Source organism: Calypte anna, chromosome 13, assembly GCF_003957555.1.
Source record: "Calypte anna isolate BGI_N300 chromosome 13, bCalAnn1_v1.p, whole genome shotgun sequence".
NCBI lineage: Eukaryota > Metazoa > Chordata > Aves > Apodiformes > Trochilidae > Calypte > Calypte anna.
Genome location: NC_044259.1, coordinates 16,655,147 through 16,670,841, shown reverse-complemented (window position 1 = coordinate 16,670,841; position 15,695 = coordinate 16,655,147). Strand labels below are relative to the sequence as shown.

General features: G+C 47.3%; 1 protein-coding gene across 2 annotated transcripts in view; it reads left to right on the top strand.

The window, feature by feature from the left end:
* Nucleotides 1-1,741: 1,741 nt before the first annotated feature.
* AFF4 (AF4/FMR2 family member 4) overlaps nt 1,742-15,695 on the top strand; it is a 44,421-nt gene continuing 30,467 nt past the window's right edge. For both annotated transcript variants that reach the window (XM_030459334.1, XM_030459335.1), the window contains exon 1: nt 1,742-2,113. The gene's annotated coding sequence lies outside the window, so the exon portion shown is untranslated. The remainder of the gene's footprint in view (nt 2,114-15,695) is intronic.

Here is a 15,695-nt window from a genome sequence, read left to right as displayed (position 1 = left end):
ATTCCCTTGGAATAAACTGACTGAATGTTGGGAATTCCCCGGGTTTGGGGCTCTGTCCTGCAGAACTGTCAATAAAATGCCAGAAACGGGTCCTGGAGTGAATTCCTTGGGAGAAGGAAGGAAAAGAGCTGAGCTGGGATGGGATTGGGAGGGAGAGGGAGAGGGGGGGATGGAGCCTCCTGGGACATCCCCTGAAACCACCGGGATGGGGCTTGACATCTGGGGTTTGAATTGGTTTTTTAATTTATACATTTTTTTATTTTGTATTTAAATATTTTAATTTGTTTTTTTAATTTGTTTTTAAATTTTGGTTTTTATTTGGTTTTTATTTGGTTTTTATTTGGTTTTTATTTGGTTTTTATTTGGTTTTTATTTGGTTTTTATTTGGTTTTTATTTGGTTTTTATTTGGTTTTTATTTGGTTTTTTGGTAAGATATTTTTTAGAATTTATTTAAATTTTTTTTTTAATTTGTTTTTTAATTTGTTTTTTAATTTGTTTTTAATTTGTTTTTAATTTGTTTTTAATTTGTTTTTAATTTGTTTTTTAATTTGTTTTTAATTTGGTTTTTATTTGGTTTTTATTTGGTTTTTATTTGGTTTTTATTTGGTTTTTATTTGGTTTTTATTTGGTTTTTATTTGGTTTTTATTTGTTTTTTATTTGTTTTTTGTTTTTATTTGTTTTTTTTGTTTTTATTTGTTTTTTATTTGTTTTTTATTTGTTTTTTATTTGTTATTTGTTTTTTATTTGTTTTTTATTTGTTTTTTATTTGTTTTTTATTTGTTTTTATTTGTTTTTTATTTGTTTTTATTTGTTTTTATTTGTTTTTATTTGTTTTTATTTGTTTTTTATTTCTTTTTATTTCTTTTTTATTTCTTTTTATTTCTTTTTTATTTCTTTTTTATTTCTTTTTTATTTCTTTTTTATTTCTTTTTTATTTCTTTTTTATTTCTTTTTTATTTCTTTTTTATTTGTTTTTTTAATTTGGTTTTTCTTAAATTTGGTATTTAAATGTATATTTAGTTTTTATAATTTAACGTTTTATTTTTTAAGTTATATTTAGGTTTTTTATTTGCTTCTTAATTTTTGTTAATTTTATTTTTAATTAGTTTTCTTTAGTTTATTTTCTTTTTATTTTGCCTCTAGATTCCCTTTTCCAGACTCAGCCCCCCAGCACTCCAAGACCCTTTCCCCTTCAGCCTTCCCCCCGTTTCTCCCCATCCCCACATCCCCGCCTCCACCTCTCTGCAGCAGGCCGGGGATCTCTCTCACTCCGGGATTCCTCCTCCCTTGCCCTGTCCCTGTCCCTGCGGTGCGGGGGGGTTTCCTGGGTGCTGTTTTTGGGACAGATCCCCCCAAACCCCAATTCCGGGCCCGATCCCGTGAGTTGGGGTGCGGGGGGGGTGCGGGAACCCCGCGCTGCCCTTCCCCTCTCCCGCCGCTAGGGGGCGCGAGGCCCCGCCCCTTCCACACAAACCACGCCCCATTCCATTCAATCGACGCCCTCTTTCAGTCAAGCCACGCCCATTTTCATTCAAACACCGCCCCCTTTCCCTCACACCACGCCCCGTCCCACTCAAACCCCGCCCCCTTTCATTCAGAACCCGCCCCTCGTTCCTCTAGCCCCGCCCCCTCCCGGCCGCAGGGGGTGGGGGGAGGGGGCGGTGTCACGTGAGCGGCGGCGGGGCGGGCGCGCGCGGGTGGTGCCGGGAGTCGCGGTGGCCGCTGCGGGAGGAGCCGCCGCCCGCCCCACCGGGCCCAGCCAGGCCGGACCCGGCTGAAGGGCCGCGGGGCTGCCCGCCACGACGTTACCGGCCCCTCCCCGACACCGCGGGCCCCGCCATGGAGCGGCGGGATTTCTGGCGAGCCCTCGTCGCTGCTGGTTCTTCCTCCTCCTCCTCCTCCCGCCTCTGAGCCGCTCCTCTCCGTACCCCTCCCCCCCCCCCCCCAACCCTTCCCGGTGTGTCCGGGCCTGGCTCTGCGCTCCCCGGGCTGCTGGGTGACTCGGCGGCCTTCCCGCTCCCTCGGGACTTCTGGTTCAGCTCCCTCCCCGCCCGGCGGGCCGGTGGCGGCTGCCAGGAAATGGTCCGGGCCTAGCGGAGCGGCGAACGGAGGTGAGAGAACCGCGGGGGTGCGGGCATTGGGACGGGACGGGAGGGGACGGGAGGGGGGGTCTGACACCGGGACACTCCCCCTGCTCCGTGCGGGATCCCGGGAACCGCCACCAGACCCCCCCCCAGCCCCCCATCCATCCATCCATCCATCCGTCCTGCCCGGCTCATCCCGGGGGAGCTTTCCCGGCCCTCCCGGTTCCCGCAGGCGGGGGGGTCCCGGTGAGGAGGAGCGGGTGTGGGTGCCCCCGGGGTGCTGGGTGGGTGCTGAGCAGCCCCGGTGCGTGGCTGTGGGGTTTAATCCTCCCTTTTCCAGGAATTGACGTCAGGGGCTTTGTTCCTTCCCCTTGGCTCCGCCGATCAGGCCCGGAGCCGCTCCGGGATGGATGGAGGAGGAGGAGGAGGAGGAAAGGGGGGTGCTGGGGGGGTCCCCGTGGGAAATGGCTTCGTGGGGTGCTGCCCAGGTGAGGAGAAGGGACCCCAGGGTGCTCCCCGGGGTGAGCGGGATGGAAAGCGGCAGCAACCCGAATTTTCCCTTTTTTTTTATTATTATTATTTTTTAGTTTTTTTGTTTTTTTTTTCCCCAACAAACGTAACAAAGCCAGAAAGTGCGGAGAGGTGCGAGATGAAACTCGGTTGCTGTGTCATTTATCCAACTTCTGGAAACGAGAAAGTGGTTAAACTTCCTTTTTTTTTGTTTTTTTTTGGGGTGGGGAGAGCTGAGGGCGCTCAGCCCCATCCCAGGAGGTGATGCCGGGCAGGTTCGGTTCGGGTCCCTCCCTTTCCCCCGCCGTTCCCCTCGGCTTTTTAGGCTCTGGTTTGATGGTTTCCTGCTGAAAAGTGTGACGGGGTCCCACGTTCCCGTCTTTCCACTGATGTCAGCCCTCCCACGGCCTCTGCCTCAGCTGCACACGCACTTACTCAGCAGCCCTCGGCTCTCAGTTTAACCGATTCGGGGCTTTTTTCCCTTTTTTTTTAATTTTTTTTTCCTTCCCTTTGTCACCTGCTCCCCTTTGCTTCCCCACCTTCTCCTCCCGGGGACATTCCCAGCACCCTGAATTCCTTTGGAAACTTCCCCAACACTTCCCTCTGAACCTTGGCACCGGGGGGTTTGTAGCCCCGGGGGTGTTCTTGTGAAACAGGGGCCGGGGAAGGGCTTTGGAGGAGTGGTTGGAGCCTTGGTTTGTCGTTCTGTTATCTCCTCTGATGGCAGAAAACCTTGCTGTGTCCTGTCCTCTGCCTCAGAGGTGTCAGAGCCACTCTGAGTCACCCAGCCTGCCGTGGGTGGGTGTCCCACGGGTGCTGGGGATGGTGGCAGTGCAGTCACAAAGTGTCACCCACCCCTTGGCATCCTTCAGGCCTTGACTTCGAGTCAGGTATCCCTGTGATTTTCTAGGATTTCCAAACCATGTCAAGGAGGTTGGAGCCGGGGGGGGGGTCGGGCTCTGCTCCCAGGCAGCTCTCAGGCAGACAAGAGGGTTTGGGGTTAAGGGGAGGGTCAGGGTGGATATTAGGAAAAAAATCTTTCCAGAGAGGGTGATCAGACACTGGGATGGGCTGCTCAGGGATTCTCCATCCCTGGAGGTTTTTAAGCAGAGCCTGGATGTGGCACTGAGTGGGTTGGGAACCAGGGGGGGAGTGGATCAGGGGTTGGAGTTGGTGATCTCTGAGGTCCCTTCCAGCCTGGATCATTCTGAGATTCTGAGCTTTGTGCCAGGACTGAGCTCCCCTCTGTCCAACACTTTTAACCCAAAGTGTGCAGGACACTCCAGCTCTGTCCCAGCTCCCTCATATTTCCTTCAAACCTCTGTGCACTTTTCCATTTCCCAACGTTTCTCCCCTGTCTTGAGAACTGAGAGAGAGAAGCTGAGCCCCTGGGGTAGGTTTCTGTGCCAGGAGGCAGGCAGCAACCAAAAGCAAACAAAAAGAAAAAAAAAAACAACAAACCAGTTGCTATTTGTGTGCCTTGCATTCTTCCCAGTTAGAATTATTATCTCCCCTTGATCTAAGGTGATAAAACTTCATTACTGGGGTTTCTAGGTTGTCTTCTTAGCAAGCTGGAATGCTGTTCCATGTTCATGAGCAGATGCCACCTGGTTGTGTCTGCACAGCCACACACTTTGCACCCTCCAGGTCGGGTGGATAAAGAGCTGCAGCCCAGAACCTCTCCTGACATTACAGCTGGGAGATAAAAACTTGGCACAAGTCTGTTCCTTCTTCCTTTCCTGCCTCACAGCTGCTGGCAAGGGTGTTCAGCTGCACTTTGGGGAGTTTTTTCCCCCCACTTTAGCTCCTGCTAAAGGCAGAGGTGAGTGCTGTGCTGGCAGGGAGGGGACTCAGTGACCCAGTGATGGTGGCACTGCTGCTCTTGTGTCCCCTCTCTTGTCTTCCCAGTGCTGCTGGGGCTTGTCCTGAGTGCCCATCCCTGGTGCTGCTGTCCCCCTGCTTCCCTCCCAGCTCCTGGGAGCCTTTTGGTCAGGGCTGCTCTTTCTCTTTGCTCGGGGTCAACAGAAATCTGCAGGGTTGGGGGTGGAAGTGTTGAGGCAGAGATTCCCCCCCCTGGCTGAGGCATCTGGGGAGCTGAGCCATGAATCCAGGGCCTCTGCTCCAGGCAGGTTTTGCCCTTTGCTGGGCACATGGAAGGAGTGTGAGCCAGGTCTGCTCCTGCCAGCAGCCAGCGTGAGGAGAGCTGGGAGGAAAGTGACTCTCTGAGTGTGTCTGACTTGGGGCTCCACCTGTCCCAGGGTGTAAAAATAGTCTTGGGAGACAAAGTCACTTTTTGTGACTTTGAGGTTTCTTTTCTTCTGCAGTTAATTGTTCTTGGCCACATAATTTCAGATTGTTACTCACGTGTGGTTTGTTCCACAGACACCTTGCCTTGCAGTCTCCCAGTTACCTCCAGGACAGGCTCAGAAGTGGCTCAGCTGGGGTCCCCCTCTCTTGGCATTCAGTCTGAGCCTGACTCTGGGAGTTTGTATCCAGAATCCATGCTGAGGCCACTTTTGCCTCAGCAAAATCATGCCCCAAACTGTGGGGAGGTGGAGAGGCCCCAGCATGAAGAGGGAGTGTCTGGAAATGAGTCAGGAAACGTAGCAGGTTCCACTCAGATAGGGGAGGGTGAGGTGTGGGGAAAATACATTGCTAGCTGTGTAAAAAGAAGAAAAGAAGAAACTGGGTTCCTGGAGTTGCAGAAGTTAAGATGGAAGGAACTGACCTGGCAATTGCTCTCCTCTCAGAGGATTTTTCCCTCTCTGCAGTCACTGAGGAGCAGGGAGATGCTCTCCAGCTTCTGAAATGGCACTGCAGAGGCTCCTGCTCCTTCCTGCCACAAAGCTCTTCCCCTAAGAGCCTGAAGTTTTTAAAGATCTCCTCTCACTCTGTATTTTCCTCTCTTCTGGGGAATCAGACTGCTTCTCTTTCCAGTTCCTTGGTGCAGCTGCAGAGATTCCTCTTGAGCTTTCCCATTTTGCAGAGCTCCTGGTGGCTCAGGGAGCTGTGGAGGTGCCTAACTCAGCTCACAGCTCCACTTCCTTCCCTGGCTCTCTGCCAGCTCCAGGCCTCCAAAATTCCATTTTCCCTGTAGCTGGGATATTGTTTGCCTCATGCACTCGTGTCTGGTTTGGTGTCTGCCATCTCCCAGCCTCTCAGGTTTTTACTGCTTTCCAAGTTTCTTTCTCCAGCTTTCTGTTCCCAACCTCTTTTTTTCTTTTATTTTTTTTTTTCCTCCTGATGTAGTGAGCTGTATTTTTTCTCCCTGAGTGCATTACCTGGTAGTTGTTGATGTTGCCATGTCTCTTGTTCTTCCTTGATTCACTAATTCTTGCTGATGAGGGTAAATCCTGGTTTATTACCTGCCAGTAGCACCAACAAACCAAACCTCCTTCTGCACAGCACTGAGCAAACACTGAATAAGAGAAGTTCTTGCCCTGAATCTTGAGCTCATTTTCTTCTGTCAGCAGCTCCTTATGAAACATATTTTTTTCCTGGGCTTCTTACAGGGAGCCCAGTCCCAAAAATCCCTCCCCAGAGCCCCTGTCACTGACCTCTCCTGCTACCCTTTCACCTTTTATTCATTGCATTTCCAGACAATTTATTTCAACCTGTTGCTGTCCTTCTTTTTTAATTAAACAAATGCAGAGTCTCCTTTTCCTAAAACTGGCATCAGACTCAGTTTGATCTTTCCAGATCTCTCCCTACAGCACTTTCCCTCTTGCTGGTTATTCCCAGCACAGCACTGGGGGAATAAAGGGGCAGAAATAGGAGACAGGAGGCTGGGGTGGTAGCTGGGTTCTCTCCAGTTTTAGCACTGGGTTTATTTTCCTTCCCCCCCCTTATCTGCAGTTTCCAAGAGCAGTTTTTGGATTGGGCTCAAAACTCAGCTTTGAAGTCTTGTGGGTTTTTTGTGGAGGGACAGAAGGGAGCCCTGAACATGGCTGAGACTCCCCGGGTTGGAAATGGTGTCAGGGAACGTCTCAAACCAAAGGGGATCCCTAAACTCAGTGCTCTGAAAGCTCAGAGTTTTCCTGCATGGGGTGTTCAAATGAGAAGACCCCCAGGTTTTGGTGTGCTGTGAGTCTGGGGTCTCCTGGGAGCGGAGCTGAGCACTTGGTGTCACTCCAGTTGCATCACACAGCATTTTATTTACATTTATTGCTATTTCTTGCATTTCTCCTTCATTTTTAGAACCAGACATTGGGGAAATTGTGTTTCAAGCAGTGATCAGTTCCAAAAAATACTCTCCAGGCAGGAAATACTCTTCACACTTGTCCTTAGCACAGTTTCTAAGGCAAATTGCTCCCTCTCAGGTACTTTCCTCAATAATTTTGGTTCCTGCTGATGTGTGTTTCCATGTGTGCTGACACAAAAGCTCAGCAGCTGTGCAGAGCTGCACACCTCTGTGTGCTCACATGCACTTTTATTTTAATCTTTCTGCGTTGAATTTAATTTCCAGGAGATGCTAAAAAGATTTTGGTGGTGGAAGTGCATAAATGGTTTTAATGAGGCTTTGATGTGCACAAATCTAATATTAAAGTGGGTAGGGTGGGGAGATAAGAGTCCACAGTTCTCTCTCTCAGTGCACTTGGGCTGCAGAGCAACTTGGGGAGTGTTTTTCCTATAGGGGAGGGGAAAGCCAAAGCAAAAAAAAGCCACATCAAAATGGAAATTTAGTTTCTGTCTTGTTCTGTGTTTTGTGGGCAGAGGAGTAACCAGAGTTTCTGGGGGAAAAAAAAAAAAAAAAAAGAAAATCAAATCTGCCCATCTCATTTTCCAGTGTTCCATTACTATTAGCATAAGTATTTCCTTCTTTATAGATAATTCCAAAGTTGCTTGTTCCTAGGCCAAATCTGAGAACTTGAGCCATGAAGATGAAAAATTCAGGAAAAAAAACCAAACTTGAATCTGGAGCAAGAGGTTAAAGGGCTTCGTGGAGGAACACGTTGTACACTGAATTTAGCAAGTTGTGCTGTGCTTTGGCATAAATAAGAAGAGTTACCTCATGGAAGTTGCTGTGATTGCAAAAGGCTGGATTTTTACAAAGAACTCTTATTATTATTATTATTATTATCTTCCCCTTGTAACTTCAAGGGCCCTGAAGCATTAAGATGAGATAAACCAGTCTGATACTTTGCCTATCTCATGCCTGGGTTTTGATGTGCTGGGTGGTCCTGTGTAGAAAAAACCTGACTGGTAGTTTGGTGTCTGTGTGTTTGGAGTCAAACCTTCCAGTTTTCCTGTGATTTCTGTGGCAGGGGCTCCCAGCACGGGCACTGTGCCTCTTCCAGGGATGGTTTTCCCTGGGTTTCAGTGGGGTTGGGCACCACTACTGTGGATTCTGTCCTTGTGATGCTGATGGGATCAGTTAGCAGCACTCAAACCTTGTTCTAACACGGTGAAAACTCTGGTGTAGATAGGCTTGGAAAGATAAAGGGTGAAAAGATTTCTCCTGGAGCAACCATTTCTTCTGCTGAAATCTCTGCACTAATTACAGTTAATGAGGGGAAAAAAAAGAACCAAAAAACCAACAACCCAAGAAGTTTGGACTGTGACTTCTTAGTAATTGCCAGGAGTATGTTTTACTAGGGGAGAGTTTTAACAAGTAGTCTTAAATTTTTTAGTCATTAGTAACCTTCTAAAAAAGGACTTTTCTTCATTTTATTTTCTGGTTCCCTCTATTTAAGTAGAAATTTGCCTTCTTTATGGCCAGGTGAAGCAGGATCCATGGGGAGTAGATACCTAAAGACATTTTCATGGTGTCCTCTTCATGTACCAAATTGGCTCAGCTAGTTTGGGTTGATTTGTTTTGTTTGCTTGGTGTGTTTTGTGTTGTTTTTATTTAATAAATGCAGAAAAAAAAGCACCCTGAAGTGAGAGGAAAGGACCAGAACTATCTAGAGAAGAAAACTGAAATTCAGCAGGAAAGCCACAGCTTTGGAAAAAGCCTTGTCAAAAAAAACACCTCTGGTGGGTTCTTTCCAAAGGGTTTTCCATCATCTTCGTGCACTTACAACTTTATTTCTAAATGTTATCAGGTCTCCCAGAGCTGCCCTGTCACTCCTGGGTTAATGGCAGTTCTGAGACAGGTGGGAGCTGGTGATGGATTTGGCAAACGTTGTGCCTGCAAGTCAGGGCTGGAAACTGAGAATCAGGGTTAAAAATCCACAAAATTGTGGATTTCAAGATGAACCCTCCCAGATCTGAAAATGCAGAGAAATCCTGGAAATACCCTGGGTGCTGTGTGAGCTCCAGCCATCCCTGCAAGGAGATTCATTTGCATGGACTCAGTTGGCTTCTTGCTCCTTCCCCTCCACTCCCTTTGGCTCTTCTGCAGGGAATTAAAGCACAAAATGGTGAAATTCCCTCACTCAGTGGCTCTGATGTGGTCTCCAGGATCCTTCTGCTCCTGTCCTTACCTTGCTGATAATGGGAAAAAAAATAAAAAAATCAAGGAGTCTTTCCTGGATTTGGGTTTCTTTTGTTTGGCTGTTTTTTGGGGTTTTTTGGGTTTTTTTTTTATTTGGTTTTAAACAGGTTGTTTACCCCCTGCTCTCTAATGCTGCTATGTTCTAAAAACCAGTTTTGAACCTGCACAGATTTCCCCAATTCAGGAAATATTCCCTAAAGGAGTAAATCCCAGCAGGGAAGTGCTGCAGGGCAGGAGCAGAAGCCCAGGGTGGGATCTGGACCTGGACCTGGAACCACACCCCTGCTGGACTCTTAAATTGGAGACATCCCCTCTGGAGCTGAGCAGGGGATGTGTTAATGGAATATTTATTACTGGAATATTAATTACTGCTCCTTGTGTTGCAAATAAAAGCTGTGGTTATAAAATCAGCTGAGCCAGGGGAAGGGATGCTGTGGGTGTCATCTGGAAGGGACCTTACCCCTGGGAGCAGTCACAGAAAACCCAACTGGGTTTATAGCAGAATTTTTTTTTTTTAATAGCAAATTTTTTTAAATAGCAGATTTTATTTTAAATAGCAGATTTTTAATAGCAGAATTTATTATCCCCATCTGATGTTCTGAGTCTGAACCTGGGTTAGACAGGGAGTCCAAGATAAGTGTCTTGTGAGAGGTCTTGCAGCAAGCTGGAGGAAATGGCTCTTAAACCTGGGTAATCCATGGGAAACTTCTCTCTTTCTGTGCTTTTCATGTAGTTCTCTTAGGATGTGAGCCTTGAAATGAGTGTGGCTTGGGGTTTTTTTTCCCCCTTTTTGCTGTTTCAGTTTTGATGGCACCTCATTAAAACATGGGCTGTTGTTTCAACTCTTATTCAGAGTGTATTTATCAGAGGATTTCTGTGCAGTGAATCCTTTCTTAATCCTTGCCATAGAGTTCATAACACTCAAATGTCATGATGCCTTTTATGAAAATAAATAGATGTGAGGAAGTCAGGGCCGTAATAGCCAGATTAATGATGGATGTCTGAACAACTATTGCTTAATAAAATTTAAACACCAATTGTCTTGGCTTCAGAGTTTAAATAGAAGAACATGTAGGCACAGGAACTTGGTTATTAAGTTTCTGCACAATTAAACTGCAGAATATTGTTGGGAAACAGAATATTCTTTGGTTAGCCTGTGTGGACATGAAAAGGTTGCCTGTCAAAATCTTCTGCTCCTGATGCTCCAGCTTTGCAGGAGGCCCAGGACAGCATCTCCCAAGGAAGGGGGAGGATGAAGTGGGTTTAAAAAAAAAAAAATGAAAAAAAAGTTTGTGTTCCCCAGGGGTGGCAGAGCTGGGCTGAGGTCTCTCTGTGCTCTGCTGCTTCTGGTATCTTCTGAATCACAGAATTCCAGTGTTTAGGGTGGAAGAGCCCTTCATCCAAGAGCATCCAGTCCATCCTGAGGATGTCAGGGCTCCAGATGGAGCTTGGTGAAGAAGGCTTCAGATCCCTGGAAGTGGATTTGGTGTCTCAGGGTGAAGGGAACAGAACTGCCCCAACCTGGGAAGGCAACGTGGAAATTCTGCTTCATTTCACAGCAGAAATGAGTTTGCTGCTCCTGGCTCAAGCTTGGCCCTTGGTAACACAAGGACATTGAGGCTGTTTTGTCCTCCTGGGCAGTGTGGAAGGTGCAGAAAATGTCAGTGATGTCCCAGTGAGTGTCCCTCCCCAGGGGGGTGACCCTTCCTCTGCTGGTTGTGCCACCACTCCTTGGACCTCCCGATTTTTCTGCTCGTTTTGACAAGACAGGACAAAAAAAGAGGGACTGAAGGGGATGTCCTGCAAGCTCTGCACTGTACAGAGATCTCTGAAGATCCCTGGAGTAAAATCCCCCAAACCAGTCTTGCACATCCTTCTGGGATGTGATCAATTTTGGGCTGAATTCAGTCATGTTTTAGAAATGGAGAGAAAGCTTGGGTTTGGATGAGCTGTGTTGCAGGTGGAGTTTTAAGTTTTTTCAGGTTTTAAGTTTCTTCAAGTGAAGTTTTTTCAAGCTTTAAGGTTTTTCCCTCCTCAGTTTGGCCTCCAAAACCCAGTCGTTCAGCATTACCTTTATCTTGGCCAACGTGGTCCTTGCTTCCATGAGCTGAGTCTTGTGTGTGATGAATAAGAATCCCATTTCTCACCTGACCTTGTTTAATGAGCTGCTCAGAGAGCCTCTCCAGTCCTGCAGGATCCCCAGGTGCTTTCCCAGTAGGAATGTTGAGTTACAGATGATCTCTGGAGTTCTTCAATCCATCAGTGCTGGCTGGTGGCTTCTCCAGGAGAAGCTGCTGCCTCTGGGGAATAAAGGGGGAAATCTGGCAGCCCCAGGCAAGGAGCAGGATGTGCTTACCTGCTGGAGATGCTGGAATTCCCAACGTGCTCCTACAGAACCCTTGGTGAGTTCTTCCTCACCTAACAGTGATGAAGGATTTCTGCTCTTCGGTGGGAGAAGCTGCCACAAGTCTGGGCAGAGAGCTCCTGCTTGGGGATTTCTGCCCTGTTTGGGAGCTGAGCTGGAAGCAGGAATGCCTACAGCAAAGTGCTGCTCTGCCCTCCCTGGGAACTCTCATCAAACATTAACCTGACCCAGGCCAACTCTTTTTTTTTTCTTTTTTCTCTGGGTTTTTTTGGGCTCTACCCCCTCACTCAATGTCCAGAGGTGCTCAGGTCCAACTCTTCCACTGCTCTATGATCCCCCTGGGGAATGTGGAGAAGGAATCCCTGGGGTGAAGGGTGGGATAGAAACATTTCTGTTTATATTCTAGGAAGGAGGAACATTTGTGTTTACAGAAAGGGTGAATCACTGGTTGGTGTTTGTGTCCTGCTGGCCATCCAGCTGTGTTTCTGCCCACTTCCAGGTTGGATCTCCTGAAGGAAACCTTGGGAAGAGCCCTTTCCTAGAGCTATCACAGAGCCCATTCCCATCAAATGGACTCCAAATATCCATTGGGGTATTTTAATGGGAATTTTTTTCCATCAGAATCCCCAAGTGAGATGATGGCTGAGGTTCATCTGTAGCACCTGGCTGGGTGAGCCTGCCCAGGATGCAGGGGATGGATGCTGGGTGATCACTGATGAGTTCTGCTGGTAGAACCCAACCATTTCCTTGGTGGAACAGATAATTCTTTGCAGTTGGAACCATCCCAAACTCAAAACCCCTCCCTTGGCACAGAGCAAGCCACAACCTTCCCAGGAGCTGGGGGAAAACTGCAGCCTTTGTGTCCAAAGTGAGAGGGGAAGGCACAACCCAACTGCCTTGTCCCTTGGGAAAGGTGTTTTCCCTGCTCCTTGACACCCAGGAATATTATCTGAGTGCTCTGTAAGCTCTTGTTTTAGTTTGGTTCCTTATTTCAGGCTTTTAAAACTCTGTCAAGGTGACTTTGGTGGTGTTGCTTCTGGGTTTGCAACCTTGGGGTTAAAAACTTTAAGCTTTACCTGGAGCAGCATGGGGTTAGCACTTGTTGGTTTTTTCCTTGTGCAAAGCCATTTCAGTAGGAAATGTTTTCATTTTTTCTGCATTTTTTTCCCTTTTCCTACAACATAGCAAGCTAGAAGTTAAGACTACACATTGACTCAGTAAATAGATCCTGGTGACAGCAGAGCATGGGCCCTTTTTGTGTGTCTTGCTGAGTTTTTGTCAATTCTGTTGTTGCAGGGAGTTATTTTTTAATTCTCCCTCTTTTAACAGCTCTTCTGTGAGCACATTTGTGTAAAAAGCTGTCAGAGTGGCATCTGGGGACTGAGGATGGGATTGTAGTGACAGGAGTAGTAGCAAGGCCACGACTGTTGTGCCAGCTCCTTGGGTGCTCCTTGCTGTTCATGGTTCAAGTAAGAACATAACTCTGAAATAAGTGGCAGGTGTCTTTGAGAGGGAGTTGGATGCAGGATTAAGGCAGTTTCTGGTACTTTTAAATGCCTTCTCAAAACATAACTCCTTATGACAAGCAGGATTTCCAGCTTCACTTTTTCCTTTTAATTTTTTAAATTTTTAAATTAAAAAAAAATTAATTCTTTTTTTTATTCTCTTAGAACTATGTTTAAGCTAAAATAAAAACTGTTGCCTGTGTTTCCAGGGGGTGGGTGTGCCTGCCCAGAGCTGTAGATATTGTGTGTCCTCCCTGAAGTCTGTTTATCCTTCCTGGCCACATGTTTTCAAACAAAAGTTGTTTTTCAGTGCAGCCAATCCCCCAGCACTGGATAAATGATCTATTTGCTTTCTCTTGCTTGGGAAAACAACCCAGATAGCAGAGAGCCCTTGAGTTAGATGAGGATGGCTCAGAGGTGTCAGGGTGCTTTGAAGATCTGGTTGAAAAGTGGTGGCTTTGGAGCATTTCTGGAGGTGTGGGGGGTTCTGGGGACAGCCCTTCACCTTTGATGGTTTTTCCTGGGAATTCTGCTGCTGGGGAAGCTGGGGAGGGATTTCTGGAGCACCTGGTGGAGGTCAGGAGGGGTGAGGAGGAGCTGCTGCTCCTACACCTGTACCTGGGGATGGGCCAAGGTCCTCTGCCCTTTATCAGCTTTGCCAGGAAAACTTGGGCTGTGTTGAGGTCTTGGTCTTGTGGAGTTTTTTTGTTTGTTTGTTTGTTTTAAAACTGAAAACGTGTACAAGTGGTGTGCCTGGGGTCTGTCCCTCTGCCCCCCAGGTGAGGGGTGGAACAGGAGGAGGCTGGGGGCACAAGGTGTCCGTAGCATCACTCTGGTTGTAAATCCAGGATGAGGATTGCTGGAGCCCCCTCTCCCCAAATCCGTGCCCTGCGTGGCTTAAGGATGAGCAGAAATACCAAAGAGGATTTAGGGAGGGTGTTGGATGGGAATTCTGTCTCTGGGGTAGGTGGTTTGGCTGGCTCTTGGCTGGCTCCCTGCTCAGGGTGTCTGGGTCAGGAGTTTGCAGTGCTCACAGGATGTGCACAGGGGACTGGCAGCAGAAGGTTCTACCAGCTTCTGTTTTGGATTTTTTCCTTCCTTTTGTGTGGGACTGGAGGAGAGGTTTGAGATCTGGGCAGTCAGTAGATAGGGATAGGGATGCTGTGGGGCCAAGTGCACAGCTGGGGCTGGCACTGTGTGGAAGGAGACTTCCTAAAAATGGGAATTCTCTGCTATAGGCTTGGTTGGAAATTTCTTGTAATACTGGGACTTGTTCATCCATCTCCAGGTGTGGAAATCAAGGGGACTTTGGTCCCTCCTGTGGGGTGATGGTTTTGTCTCCCTCATCCTGGCTCTGCTCATCCCAGGAGCTCAGGTTTTGGCTCCTGGGAAAAGGGGAATTACAGTGGGATGCTCCTGCCTGCAGCAGGTCCCAGTCAGTGAGTTCTTCATCCTCCACTTCCAGGCCTCCTGGGAATGGTGATGGGGTGGGATCCTTCCCACCTGAGTCAGCATGGGAGGAAGGGGATGGAGCAGAGCTTCCCATCCCAGTGTGAGATATCCCTGGGCTCTGCTCCGACTTGGGCAAAAAACCAAACCCAACACCTGAGGAGCAGCAAATGGGGTAAAAATTGGGCCCTGGCAGTGGAAGTTCAAAGGTTTGTTCTGTTTGCAAGGGCTCTGAAAGTTTTGTTTTGCAGCTTCCTGTCCTGGCAGGGTTGATTCCAGAGGTGTCCCTTTTCCAGAGCCCCTCTGAGCTGCTCTTTCCTGAACACCAGCAGATTCCTCTTGTCACTTCTCATGGCTGTGGGAGCCAGGGATTAGAGCAGGAAGTTGTCTGAAGGAGAGAGTAGAGGAAGCCCCACTATCTTCACTTATTTACACATTTAATGCCAGTGTGATTTTAATAGCTTAATACCCATTGCAGGCACTTAAAATAGCTCAGTGGGGAGATTCAGGAGATTAGATACAAACAAGTCTAACTTGAATCCCATTCAAACTATTGACTCTAATAAAAGATGTAAAAGAATTTCAAAAACCTAAACCTAATCCTTCTGCAATCAAAATGACTCCCCAGGAAGATGCTTATCACTTGCAACACTCCAAAAGCTGGGGGAGGAATCTTTTCCTGGTGGCTGAGTTTCCAGGTACAGCCTGAGCAGCTCTGCTTTTCCTCCAGCTCTCATCCCAGGTGGATCTTTGCTGTAATGTTGGCACAAATGTTGGGATTTTTTTCCTCAATCCCAAGAGTTCCACTAAAGGTCAGGGCAGTTGTGAAAGGTGATGCTGGTCGGTGAAAAACAGTAACAGCCTTTTTTTAGTATTTAACCCCCTGTTTGTGAAATGGAGATGTGAAATTCTGTGTTGATTGGAGTCTTTTAAATGGATGTTTTTAATATCCATATATATTTACACACACAGGGTTCCCTCCACATGCCCCCTCTCTGGGTAGGCAGCTGTGGTGTTCACGTGCACCCACATCAGTTCAGCTGATTACAGGATAACTGAGAAAAAAGGGATTTTTCACTTGTAATCTTACAATTATTGGATCCCTGGGCTTGGTATCAGCATCAGTCAAGTTGGATTATTCTAATGATTTGACTTTCTTTACAATGCAGAGGAAACATCACCCTGAAGAGACTGAGACTTACACTGTGGGTTTCTCTGGATTTGGCACCCTCTTTGCTTTCACTCTCTTCAGAGTAGCAGCCTAAAGGAAGCCAAATGAGTAAGAAATTGGAGTAAGAGGCTAAAATGCCATTTAGGTGAAGGACTAATATATTAAAAACAGAG